Here is a 13,650-nt window from a genome sequence, read left to right on the forward strand (position 1 = left end):
CAATCATTGGTCTTAACAACATTATGAAAAACTGCCTTACCGACATTATTCAATAATTTGATCAGTGTCATAGTGTCCTGTTGTAATATAGACATGGATACACTTGCAGACTTGATATGGCAAAGCCAAGGGTCTGGCCTCTTCAGTTACGTCCAATTCAACCCCAGTGTGTTAGCCTAAAGAAACTAATGATGGGGATTTCCTGACTCCTGAGCCAGATTTTCCAGCATGTCATTTTCCAATCATGCAGCATTTTCTACTCTGGTCATGTTCTTTAACTTAATGATAAAAACAAAAATAGCTGAGAGTCAATTACCCAAGATTTCTGGTGTCCCCCAACTCACCCAACATCTGTTATTCATATTCATGTTTCTTATTCCCCTGATGTTTTCAGCACCTTGTACCTCGATGTATATTAGTGCACAGTACTGTCAATGAATGAAGAAAACTAAACGGGGGCTTCCCTGGTGGCTCAGTGGTTGAGAGTCCACCTGCTGATGCAGGGGACGCGGGTTCGTGCCCCGGTCCGGGAAGATCCCACATGCCGCGGAGCAGCTGGGCCCGTGAGCCATGGCTGCTGAGCCTGCGCGTCCGGAGCCTGTGCTCCGCGACGGGAGAGGCCACAACAGTGAGAGACCCGCGTACCGCAAAAAAATAAAAATAAAAATAAATAAACTGAAAATATTTGTAATGGTCTTGCCAAACCCATTGGAGGATTAATCATATATCATTGATTTGAAAGAAGAGAAAGGCAAGGATGCAAAGTATGTTTCATACATGCACAGACCTGGAAGGCTCTTTAAAATTCAATTAGTTCAATGTTCCTAGGGCTAAATGAGTGGTACCCACTTGTCTCCACTAACTTAATTTTGGAAATGTAAATGTGACAGCAACTCTGTCACAATGATTCCAGAGATTTTACTTGAATTTCACGGGTGTAGAGGCCAAGGATGTTAGAAGTCCTGTAATACATGAGACAGTTCTGTGCAATGAAGAATTGCCCCATGTCCCATGCAACTTACATTTTCTTTCTTAATTTATGCAATGATCCTGTAGGTACTCTTATTTCCATCTGACAAACTATTCTGGAGGCTAATTGACAGGCTTTTCCTTCCTAATTGCTTGAAACTCTCTATCCCGAGACTTGATCATTCTGTTTCAACTTATACAGACAGTATTCCTCTTTCAATTCCTTTGGCTTGTTCACATACCCACGGGGCATGTGAAGACCCTCTCTAGAGACCTTTGTTATAGCATCAAAGATGATTCACCACCTAAGGTAGTGAGAAATCATTTTGGACACCAGAAAGCTCCTAGAAAAGCTCAAAGATTAATTACTCATAATTTTCTTTCAAAAAGGTTTTATGCAAGAGGGAAGAGATATGGGAACATGTGTATATGTATAACTGATTCACTTTTTTATAAAGCAGAAACTAACACACCATTGTAAGCAATTATACTCCAATAAAGATGTTAAAAAAAAGATTTTAAAAATTGAGATGTATTTGACATGTTATTTCCAAATGGAAAGAAATACTCTTGGTAAAACCTGATAAAATTCCGTGAAAGTTCATACAAATCTCACAACCACGTTAAGGTAATTTTGAACAATTACCCTATTGGGATCCACTGAGTACACTTTTGTGAAGCTCCAGGAACAGTCTTTGTACTTCCCATTTCTTTTCAAATCACAAAGTAAAATCTTCTGAGACACAAAAGATTCATTTATTTTTCCTCACCAATTTAAAACATTTCTGTTTTCTGTATTGCATGTATAGGTGAATAAATAGGCTAAGCCTTAGTAAGCTTTCTTTTCTCCGAGAATGGTAGGATTTAAGGGTTGAATAAGCAATAGACCTGAAGGTAAATTGTTTTCATGAGAGCATATGTATTAGGACAAATACTGAGTTCTTATTTGGTTTAACCAGGAAATAACTGTGGTCTTTGAGTGGCTTACAATGGAAAAATTTTCCTGTTTCCTGGGTTTGGGAAGTAGCACGGTGTCAAGGTGTCTGATTAACCCCTATGGTCAAGTACAAGTGTTGTAAAACTACATAAGCTTGAAAAAGAGAAAGAAAAATGGAATCTGCTCAGCCACGTGTATCTTAATGATCAAACATTGCAATTAAACGGAACTGGGCAATTGCCATATCAGCGATTAGAAAACTCCAATTTAACTGATTGGTCCTCTTCTCACACTCCCATGAGGTGTGAAGTGGACTAGGCACCTTTACCTTAGAGATAAATGAGTATGCTTTTCCCTTGAATCAGCTGACTTCACTTCCCCACGTTTGAAGTCTATTCTGCTGAGACGTCTTTGTTTATTTTACACCATCTGCTCTTCAAAGCTAAAGACAACTCTTACTTCACCAAACTGAGATAAAGTAGGACCACCCACACATCCATGTAACACTACCTGCTCTCTTATATTTGTTTAGCATTTTTAAAAGTTTCCATACTATACAATATCGGCTCATTTTCCCTGAACCTGAAGGCCTAAAGTTATAGATCGTTTATGTGCTAGGTCTCTATTAGCTGACCAATGGATGCCTGAATGCTCAGAAAGATTTCCAGTTGTCTAGGCGAAGTCCTCAGAAGCCCTGAGCAGCAAAGAGGATTAACATATTCGGAATGACTCTAAAGTGAAACGCTTGGATTCCGAGGTAGCCCAGCCCCAGTGAATATGCTAATAACCCGTACTTCCTAGAGAGCAGCAAGCTCACCTTCTTAAAGCTAATGATGGGCAAATAATAATGATGACTTTAAGCATCTGCTGGTGGGTGTCCCCAGGCAGTATGGACGACAAGAGACAGACTTACAAATTGCTGTTGGATTCTACCAAAAACATACTCCAGCCCACAAAAGCTTCTTCTAGGCGTAAGAATGGTCAAATCTCTATCCATTTTGCTGTTGTTGCTATTCTTTTTTTCTATCTGTACTAATAAAGGTTTTGATGTACCCATAGCAGTATGTGTAAGTTACATGAACATACAGAACTTATTTTTCATTTTTCATTCATCATTAATATCATTTTTCTCATGGTTAAAGAGCAAGTGCTTTATTCTGATGCTTGCCTGCTTGCATTCATTGTACTACTCTTCAGCTGCCACTGTGACAACGAATAAGAAGAATGTCAACAGTGTTTGTTAAAATATAAACAGAAAAATATAAAGCAAAGTCATATTCTAGTGCTCGGTGGAATATCAACGGATTTTTCTAGTTTGAAGTAGAGTTGGTTTCCCAGAATATTTTGTGAAAATCAGAGAAAATATCCTTTAGAAAAATGCTGTTTGTGTGAGTCAAGGTGATGTATGGTTTGCTCAAGGAGAAGCAGGCTGACCTATAGATAGAGACTCCATTCAGGGCCACATGATTCTTTCAGATTCTCCCTCATCACCTTATTTCTAGTTCTCCCTATACCTTTTAGACAAGTAAGTTTCTTATGGGTCTCACTGTTGGGATGAGCCTTGCTCCTCTAGCTCATGATGTTTCTCACTCAAATTATTTGTCTACCTCATAAATCTTTTGTATTTTTTAACATCCTAGGCTTTTGAAACTCAAGGGGGGACTGGTTTTTTCTCCATTTTCCATTGTTCCTTTTTTTTTTAACAACTTTATTGGAGTATAATTGCTTTACAATGTTGTGTTAGTTTCTGCTGTATAACAAAGTGAATCAACTATACATATACATATATCCCCATATCCCCTCCCTATTGCATCTCCCTCCCACCCTCCCTATCCCACCCCTCTAGGTGGACATAAAGCTGATCTCCCTGTGCTATGTGGCTGCTTCCCACTAGCTATCTATTTTACATTTGGTAGTGTATATATGTCCATGCCACCCTCTCACTTCGTCCCAGCTTACCCTTCCCCCTCCCCACATCCTCAAGTCCATTCTCTATGTCTGTGTTTTTATTCCTGTCCTGACCCTAGGTTCATCAGAACCATTTTTTTTTTTTAGATTCCATATACATGTGTTAGCATACGGTATTTATTTTTCTCTTTCTGACTTACTTCACTCTGTATGACAGACGCGAGGTCCACCCACCTCACTAAAAATAACTTAATTTCGTTTCTCTTTATGGCTGAGTAATATTCCATTGTATATATGTGCTATATCTTCTTTATCCCTTCATCTGTCTATGGACACTTAGGTTGATTCCATGTCCTGGCTATTGTAAATAGTGCTGCAATGAACATTGTGGTACATGACTCTTTTTGAATTATGGTTTTCTCAGGGTATATGCCCAGTGGTGGGATTGAGGGGTCTAATTGTAGTTCTCTTTTTAGTTTTTTAAGGAACCTCCATACTGTTCTCCATAGTGGCTGTATCAATTTACATTCCCACCAACAGTGCAAGAGGGTTCCCTTTTCTCCACACCCTCTCCAGCATTTATTGTTTGTAGATTTTTTTGATGATTTGACTGACCATTTGGATCAGTGTGAAGTGACACCTCATTGTAGTTTTGATTTGCATTTCTCTAATGATTAGTGATGTTGAGCATCCTTTCATGTGTTTGTTGGCAGTCTGTATATCTTCTTTGGAGAAATGTCTCTTCAGGTCTTCTGCTCATTTTTGGATTGGGTTGTTTGTTTTTTGGATATTGAGCTGCATGTGCTGCTTGTATATTTTGGAGATTAATCCTTCATCAGCTGCTTCATCTGCAAATATTTTCTCCCATTCTGAGGGTTGCCTTTTCGTCTAGTTTATGGTTTCTTTTGCTGTGCAAAAGATTTTAAGTTTCATTAGGTCCCATTTGTTTATTTTTGTTTTTATTTCCATTTCTCTAGGAGGTGGGTCAAAAAGGATCTTGCTGTGATTTATGTCAGGGAGTGTTCTGCCTACGTTTTTCTCTAAGGGTTTTATAGCGTCTGGCCTTAAATTTAGGTCTTTAATCCATTTTGAGTTTATTTTTGTGTATGCTGTTAGGGAGTGTTCTAATTTCATTCTTTTACATGTAGCTGTCTAGTTTTCCCAGCACCACTTACTGAAGAGGCTGTCTTTTCTCCATTGTATATTCTTGCCTCCTTTATCAAAGATAAGGTGACCATATGTGCACAGGTTTATCTCTGGGCTTTCTATCCTGTTCCATTGATCTATATTTCTGTTTTGGTGCTAGTACCATACTGTCTTGTTTACTGTAGCTTTGTAGTATAGTCTGAAGTCAGGGGGCCTGATTCCTCCAGCTCCATTTTTCTTTCTCAAGATGGCTTTGGCTATTTGGGGTCTTTTGTGTTTCCAAACAACTTGTGAACTTTTTTGTTCTAGTTCTGTGAAAAATGCCATTCGTAGTTTGATAGGGATTGCATTAAATCTGTAGATTGCTTTCGGTAGTATATTCATTTTCACAGTATTGATTCTTCCAATCCAAGAACATGGTATATCTCTCCATCTGTTTGTATCACCTTTAATTTCTTTCATCAGTGTCTTACAGTTTTCTGCATACAGGTCTTTTGTCTCCTTAGGTAGGTTTATTCCTAGATATTTTATTCTTTTCTGTTGCAATGGCAAATGGCAGAGTTTCCTTTATTTCTCTTTCAGATTTTTCATCATTAGTGTATAGGAATGCCAGAGATTTCTGTGCATTAATTTTGTATCCTGCTACTTTACCAAATTCATTGATTAGCTCTAGTAGTTTTCTGGTAGCATCTTTGGGATTCTCTATGTATAGTATCATGTCATCTGCAATTGTGACAGTTTTACTTCTTCTTTTCTGATTTTGATTCCCTTTATTTCTTTTTCTTCTCTGATTGCTGTGGCTAAGACTTCCAAAACTATGTTGAATAATAGTGGTGAGAGTGGGCAACCTTGTCTTGTTCCTGATCTTAGTGGAAATGGTTTCAGTTTTTCACCATTGAGAATGGTGTTGGCTGTGGGATTGTCATATATGGCCTTTATTATATTGAGGTAAGCTCCCTCTATGCCTATTTTCTGGAGGGTTCTTTTCATAAATCGGTGTTGAATTTTGTCAAAAGCTTTTTCTGCATCTATTGAGATGATCATATGGGTTTTATCCTTCAATTTGTTAATATGGTGTAACACATTGATTGATTTGTGTATATTGAAGAATCCTTGCATTCCTTGGATAAACCCCACTTGATCATGGTGTATGATCCTTTTAATGTGCTGTTGGATTCTGTTTGCTAGTATTTTGTTGAGGATTTTTGCTTCTATGTTCATCGGTGATATTGGCCTGTAGTTTTCCTTTTTTTGTGACATGTTTGGTTTTGGTATCAGGGTGATGGTGGCCTCATAGAATGAGTTTGGGAGTGTTCCTCTCTCTGCTATATTTTGGAAGAGTTTGAGAAGGATAGATGTTAGCTCTTCTCTAAATGTTTGATAGAATTCACATGTGAAGCCATCTGGTCCTGGGTTTTGTTTGTTGGAAGATTTTTAATCACAGTTTCAATTTCAGTGCTTTTGATTGGTCTGTTTATATTTTCTATTTCTTCCTGGTTCAGTCTCAGAAGGTTGTGCATTTCTAAGAATTTGTCCATTTCTTCCAGGTTGTCCATTTTATTGGCATATAGTTGCTTGTAGTAATCTCTCATGATCCTTTGTATTTCTGCAGTGTCAGTTGTTACTTCTCCTTTTTCATTTCTAATTCTGTTGATTTGAGTCTTCTCCCTTTTTTCTTGATGAGTCTGGCTAATGGTTTATCAATTTTGTTTATCTTCTCCAAGAACCACCTTTTAGTTTTATTGATCTCTGCTATTGTTTTCTTTGTTTCTATTTCATTTATTTCTGTTCTGATCTTTATGATTTCTTTCCTTCTGCTAACTTTGGGTTTTGTGCGTTCCTCTTTCTCTAGTTCCTTTAGGTGTAACATTAGATTGTTTATTTGAGATTTTTCTTGTTTCTTGAGGTAGGCTTGTATAGCTATAAACTTCCCTCTTAGAACTACTTTTGCTGCATTCAATAGGTTTTGGATCATTGTGTTTTCATTGTCATTTGTCTCTAGGTATTTTTTGATTTCCTCTTTGATTTCTTCAGTGATCTCTTGGTTATTTAGTAGTGTATTGTTTAGCCTCCATGTATTTGTATTTTTTACAGTATTTCTTTCCTTCAGTTGATATCTAGTCTCATAGCATTGTGGTCGGAAAAGATACTTGATAGGATTTCAATTTTCTTAAATTTACCAAGGCTTGATTTGTGACCAAAGATATGGTTTATCCTGGAGAATGTTCCATAAGCACTTGAGAAGAAAGTGTATTCTGTTGTTTTTGGATGGAATGTCCTATAAACATCAGTTAAGTCCATCTTGTCTAATGTGTGATTTAAAGCTTTTGTGTCCTTATTTATTTTCATTTTGGATGATCTGTCCATTGGTGAAAGTGGGGTGTTAAAGTCTTTTGCTATTACTATTTTACTGTCAATATCCCCTTTTATGGCTGTTAGGATTTGCCTTATATATTGAGATACATCTATGTTGGGTGCATAAATATTTACAATTGTTATATCTTCTTCTTGGATTGATCCCTTGATCATTATGTAGTGCCCTTCTTTGTCTCTTGTAATAGTCTTTATTTTAAAGTCTATTTGGTCTCATATGAGACTTGCTACTCCAGCTTTCTTTTGATTTCCATTTGCATAGAATATCTTTCTCATTGCCTCACTTTCAGTCTGTATGTGCCCCTAGGTCTGAAGTAGGTCTCTTGTAGACAGCATATATACGGGTCTTGTTTTTGTATCCATTCAGCCAGTCTATGTCTTTTGGTTGGAGCATTTAATCCATTTACATGTAGTTATCAACGTGTATGTTCCTATTACCATTTTCGTAATTGTTTTGGGTTTGTTGTTGTAGGTCTTTTCCTTCTTTTGTGTTTCCTGCCTAGAGAAGTTCCTTTAGCATTTGTTCTAAAGCTGGCTTGGTGGTGCTGAATTCTCTTAGCTTTTGCTTGTCTGTAAAGATTTTAATTTCTCTGTTGAATCTGAATGAGATCCTTGCTGGGTAGAATAATCTTGGTTGTAGGTTTTCCCCTTTCATCACTTTAAATATGTCTTGCCACTCCCTTCTAGCTTGCAGAGTTTCTGCTGAAAGATCAGCTGTTAACCTTATGGGGATTCCCTTGTATGTTATTTTTTGTTTTTCCCTTGTTGCTTTTAATATTTTTTCTTTGTGTTTAATTTCTGATAGTTTGATTAATATGTGTCTTGACATGTTTCTCCTTGGATTTATCCTGTATGGGACTCTCTGTGCTTCCTGGACTTGATTGACTATTTCCTTTCCCATATTAGGGAAGTTTTCAACTATAATCTCTTCAAATATTTTCTCAGTCCCTTTTTTTTTCTTTTCTTCTGGGACCCTTATAATTCAAATGTTGGTACGTTTAATATTGTCCCAGAGGTCTCTGAGCCTGTCCTCAATTCTTTTCATTCTTTTTTCTTTATTCTGCTCTGTGGTAATTATTTCCACTGTTTTATCTGCCAGGTCACTTATCCGTTCTTCTGACTCAGTTATTCTGCTATTGATTCCTTCTAGAGAATTTTTTATTTCATTTATTGTGTTGTTCATCCTTGTTTGTTTCATCTTTAGTTCTTCTAGGTCCTTGTTAAACGTTTCTTGTATTTTCTCCATTCCTTTTCCAAGATTTTGGATCATCTTTACTATCATTACTCTGAATTCTTTTCCAGGTAGACTGCCTATTTCCCCTTCATTTGTTTGGTCTGGTGGGTTTTTACTTCACTCCTTCATCTGCTGTGTATTTCTCTTTCTTCTCAGTTTGCTTAACTTACTGTGCTTGGGGTCTCCTTCTCTCAGGCTTCAGGTTTGTAGCTCCTGTTGTTTTTGGTGTCTGCCCCCAGTGGGTGAGGTTGGTTCAGTGGGTTGTGTAGGCTTCCTGGTGGAGGGGACTGGTGCCTGTGTTCTGATGGATGATGCTGGATCTTGTCTTTCTGGTGGGCAGGACTGCATCCAGTGGTGTGTTTTGTGGTGTCTGTGAACTTATTATGATTTTAGGTGCCTCTCTGCTAATGGGTGGGGTTGTGTTCCTGTCTTACTAGTTGTTTGGCATGGGGTGTCCAGGACTGGAGCTTGCTGGTCGTTGAGTGGAGCTGGGTCTTAGTGTTGAGATGGAGATCTCTGCAAGAGATCTTGCTGACTATTACATGGGGCCTGGACGTCTCTAGTGGTCTAATGTCCTGAACTCGGCTCTCCCCTCTCAGAGGCTCAGGCCTGACACCCGGCCAGAGGACCAGGATGCTGTCAGCCACATGGCTCAGAAGAAAAGGGAGAAAAAAAGAGACAAAGAAAAAAAATTAAATTAAATTAAATCAAAAAGTTATAAAACATATATTATTAAAAAAAATTTAGGGGCTTCCCTGGTGGCGCAGTGGTTGAGAGTCTGCCTGCCGATGCAGGGGACGCGGGTTCGTGCCCCAGTCCAGGAAGATCCCACATGCCACGGAGCGGCTGGGCCCGTGAGCCATGGCTGCTGAGCCTGTGCATCCAGAGCCTGTGCTCCGCAACGGGAGAGGCCACAACAGTGAGAGGCCTGCGTACCGCAAAACAAACAAACAAAAAATTTTAAATGTAATAAGTAATTTTAAAAAAGGAAAAAAGCAACCAAACCAATAAACAAATCCACCAATGATAACAAGTGCTAAAAACTTTAATAAGATAAACATAAAAATCAGAAACTAGTCAGTCGCATACAATAAACCCCAAGTCTACAGTTGCTCCCAAAGTCCACTGCCTCAACTTTGGGATGATTCATTGTCTATTCAGGTATTCCACAGATGCAGGGTGCATCAAGTTGATTGTGGAGATTTAATCTGCTGCTCCTGAGGCTGCTGGGAGAAATTTCCCTTTCTCTTCTTTGTTTGCACAGCTCCTGCACGCCAAATCCAGCTTTTGATTTGGCGTGCCTCTGCAAGTAGGTCGCCCTCTAGCATCTGTTCTTCGCCCAGACAGGAGGGGGTTAAAGGAGCAACTGATTAAGGGACTCTGGCTCACTCAAGCTGGGCGGAGGGAGGGGTACAGAATGCGAGGCGAGCCTGCGGTGGCAGAGGCCAGCGTGATGTTGCAACAGCCTGAGGCACGCCATGTGTTCTACCAAGGAAGTTGTCCCTGGATCACGGGACCCTGGAAGTGGCGGGCTGCACAGGCTCCTGGGAGGGGACGTGTGGATAGTGACCTGTGCTTGCGCACAGGCTTCTTGGTCGCTGCAGCAGCAGCCTTAGTGTTTCATGCCCTTCTCTGTTGTCTGTGCTGATAGCTGTGGCTCGCGCCCGTCTCTGGAGCTCATTTAGGCGGTGCTCTAAATCCCCTCTCCTCGCACACCCCAAAACAATGGTCTCTTGATTCTTAGGCAAGTCCAGACTTTTTCCCAGACTCCCTCCCGGCTAGCTGTGGCGCACTAGCCCCCTTCAGGCTATGTTCAAGCAGCCAACCCCAGTCCTCTCCCTGGTATCTAACCTCTGAAGCCCCAACCTCAGCTCCCAGCTCCCACCCGTCCCGGCAGGTGAGCAGACAAGCCTCTCAGGCTGGCGAGTACTAGTTGGCACCAATCCACTATGCAGGAATCCCTCCACTTTGCCCTCCGCACCCCTGTTGCTGCATTCTCCTCCATGGCTCCGAAGACTCCCTCCTGCCCACACCCCGTCTCTGCCAGTGAAGGGGCTTCCTAGTGTGTGGAAACATTTCCTCCTTCACAGCTCCCTCCCTCTGGTGCAGTTCCCGTCCCTATTCTTTTGTCTCTGTTTTTTCTTTTTTCTTTTGCCCTACCCAGCTACATGGGGAGTTTCTTGCCTTTTGGGAAGTTTGAGGTCTTCTGCCAGTGTTCAGTAGGTGTTCTGTAGGAGTTGTTCCACATCTAGATGTATTTTTGATGTATCTGTGGGGAGGAAGGTGATCTCCACATCTTACTCCTCCGCCATCTTGAAAGTCCTCTCTCCATTTTCCACTGTTACATCACTTTTCTCTAACAACAAACACAGAAAGTCTATTTTAATGGGAGGGAACTCCAAGGTCAAACAAATGAGTTAAAGATTCAAGACAATTCCACTACACATTCTTAAAATGAACTTGCCTTTCTTCTTTTTTTTTAAAATTTATTTATTTTGGGCTGCATCGGGTCTTAGTTGCAGCATGCAGGATCTTCGTTGCTTGCATGCAGGTTTCTCCGTAGTTGTGGCACGTGGGTATTTCCTGTTTACTGGTGGCGCGTGGGTTCCAGGGCGGGTGGGCTCTGTAGTTTGTGGCTCGTGGGCTCTAGTGGAGGCCCGCGAGCTCAGCAATTGTGGAGCGCAGGCTTAGCTGCCCCTCAGCATGTGGGATCTTAGTTCCCTGACCCGGGATTGAACCTGTGTCCCCTGCATTGCAAGGCAGATTCTTTACCACTGGGCCACCAGGGAAATCCCGAATTGTCTTTCTTAAGGTAAGTTTTATGAGTAAGAGCTGACAAGTTTTAAAGAAATACAAGAAATTAGAATTTAGTTGATCCTTTAAGCCCCAAAGAAACTCAAGGAATCAAAAAATAGGCTATATTTCCTCATTTCATGCAGTTCATTAATCTTTGCATCCAGAATATTACAAAGTTCCTCCCAGGAAAGAATTGTGTTAGCATTATACTGTTGCAGGAAGGGGGACCCCTTCCAGGCCCTGAGAGTGGGCTTTTGCCTAACACTTGGAAATGAATTGTCCCGAGGAGACACACAAGCTGACAAAGCAAGAGACTTTATTGGGAAGGGGCACCCACCCAGTTGGAGAGCAGCAGGGTAAGGGAACCCAGGAAGACTGCTCTGCCACGTGGCTCACCGTCTTGGGTTTTATGGTGATGGAATTAGTTTCCAGGTTGTCTCTGGCCAATCATTTTGACTCAGGGTCCTTCCTGGTGGCATGCGCATCACTCAGCCATGATGGATTCCAGCGAGAAGGATTCTGGGAGGACATAAGGACTGACGTCTCCTTTTGACCTCTCCCGAATTCTTCCAGTTGGTGGTGGTTTGTTAGTCCTGGGTTCCTTACCAGGACCTCCTGTTGTTAAGATAACTCATGCAAGTGGTTACAGTAGTGTCTGGCCAGGGCGGGCAGTTTCAGTCAGTGTTTCCCCTAACAATACTTTCTTACATTTCCATAGAAATTTGTAACTGACAATCACAAACAATGTGGCACTTGATCCACCCAATACCTTTTGAGTTAGTCAAGGTCACACAACTCATGAGTGACAGTGTCAGATCTTCAAAATAACTTGGTATTTCTGAAAAGGAAGTATCTAAGAAGAGCCATAACCTCAGTTAAATAGAGTTTTTAATCCCATTCATGGCCATTGAATTTCTGACAAAGCTCTTCATGATTCATTTTTCTTTTCCCATCTAATGTGGGCTGTCAGGTCCCTATCTTGGCCTTTCCCAGCTTTCTGTGGTTTCAGTCTCAGCCTGTCCATACCTTGGGGTCTGACCAATACTGACATAGGCAGGACGTAATATTCATATCATTTTATATCCACAGCGGCTTAGCAGGGATCTGATGCAACAGATGGATTCTGACACGCTTTTGACCTTTCAAGCCCCAAGACTCCTGCCCCTTCATCTTTCCAAGTTGTGCCAGTGCAGTTGACCAGACAACCTGATCAGCACCCTCCTGCCAGCTTCCTGCTGAGGACAAGATGCTGCCACGGAGACGCAGCTCACCAGTGGGAATCCAGGCTTTTGTGGACAGATCTCTGAAAATCATGCTTGCCACACCTGTCCCTAGGGTTTGAATTACATTCTAGATGCTCCCTCCCCTCCCTCTTTAAAACTGCCACGTCGCAACCTCTCAATGACTTCCAGAATGCTCTGTACCTTCCTGACCTCAATCCCCGAAGTTAAGTCAGTTTTACAAGCCCTGTACACCTCAGTTCCAAATTTCATGTTTCCCTGATGACCCCGAGACATGAAACCTCACAAAACTTACATATTAGCCTAAGTAATGATGTATGATGCCAATGAAAACACAATTAGAACAAAGTAAAGTCAATTGCTTCTGACTGGCTTCCTTTGCTACTAGCTCTCTCTTCCTATTCTCCTAGAAGGGGAAAATTCTTCAGATCAAGAAAAGCTAAAGAGAACTTGTCATGGTGAGAAAGCTACTAACAATGATTCATTGATTTATTCAATGGAAATAGCATTAATAATAATAGTTACTCTTGACAAAGCATTTTCTCTCTCTTCCAAGCATTTTACATGCATTTTTAAAAATGTAACCCTCACGATGACCTTACAGTTCCCTTTTTACAGATGAAAGAAAAGAGGCTTGAAGATAGTCAATAACATTCCTAAAGTTTTGCAGGTAATGAAATCTAGGTCTACCTGAATCCTGAAGAAGAGCTCTTAACCATAGCACATGTTCACTGGTTACTCATTAGTATTATTTTACACCAACCTATTACACATCCCTGAGGGTGGTCATACCCAGGATGTCAACGGTTCTCTGATGTGGCTTTACATCTGCAGCTCTGATCATAATGGCACTTTCGCCTTTGATCTTGCATCACCATCTGCCCAAAAGAAGCCTTGTCATGGGGTTGCCAGACTCTCATTCTAGGTAAAGAGAGCAAGATAAGAAACTCTTGCCTTTGTATTTTCTCCTGTGAGCCCGACAGGGTTCAGGACATGATACCCCAAAATATGCCACCTTGATGTATTGACTATTTCACGCTGAAGGA

Source organism: Leucopleurus acutus (genome assembly GCF_964270905.1).
Source record: "Leucopleurus acutus genome assembly, chromosome: 11".
Lineage (NCBI taxonomy): Eukaryota > Metazoa > Chordata > Mammalia > Artiodactyla > Delphinidae > Leucopleurus > Leucopleurus acutus.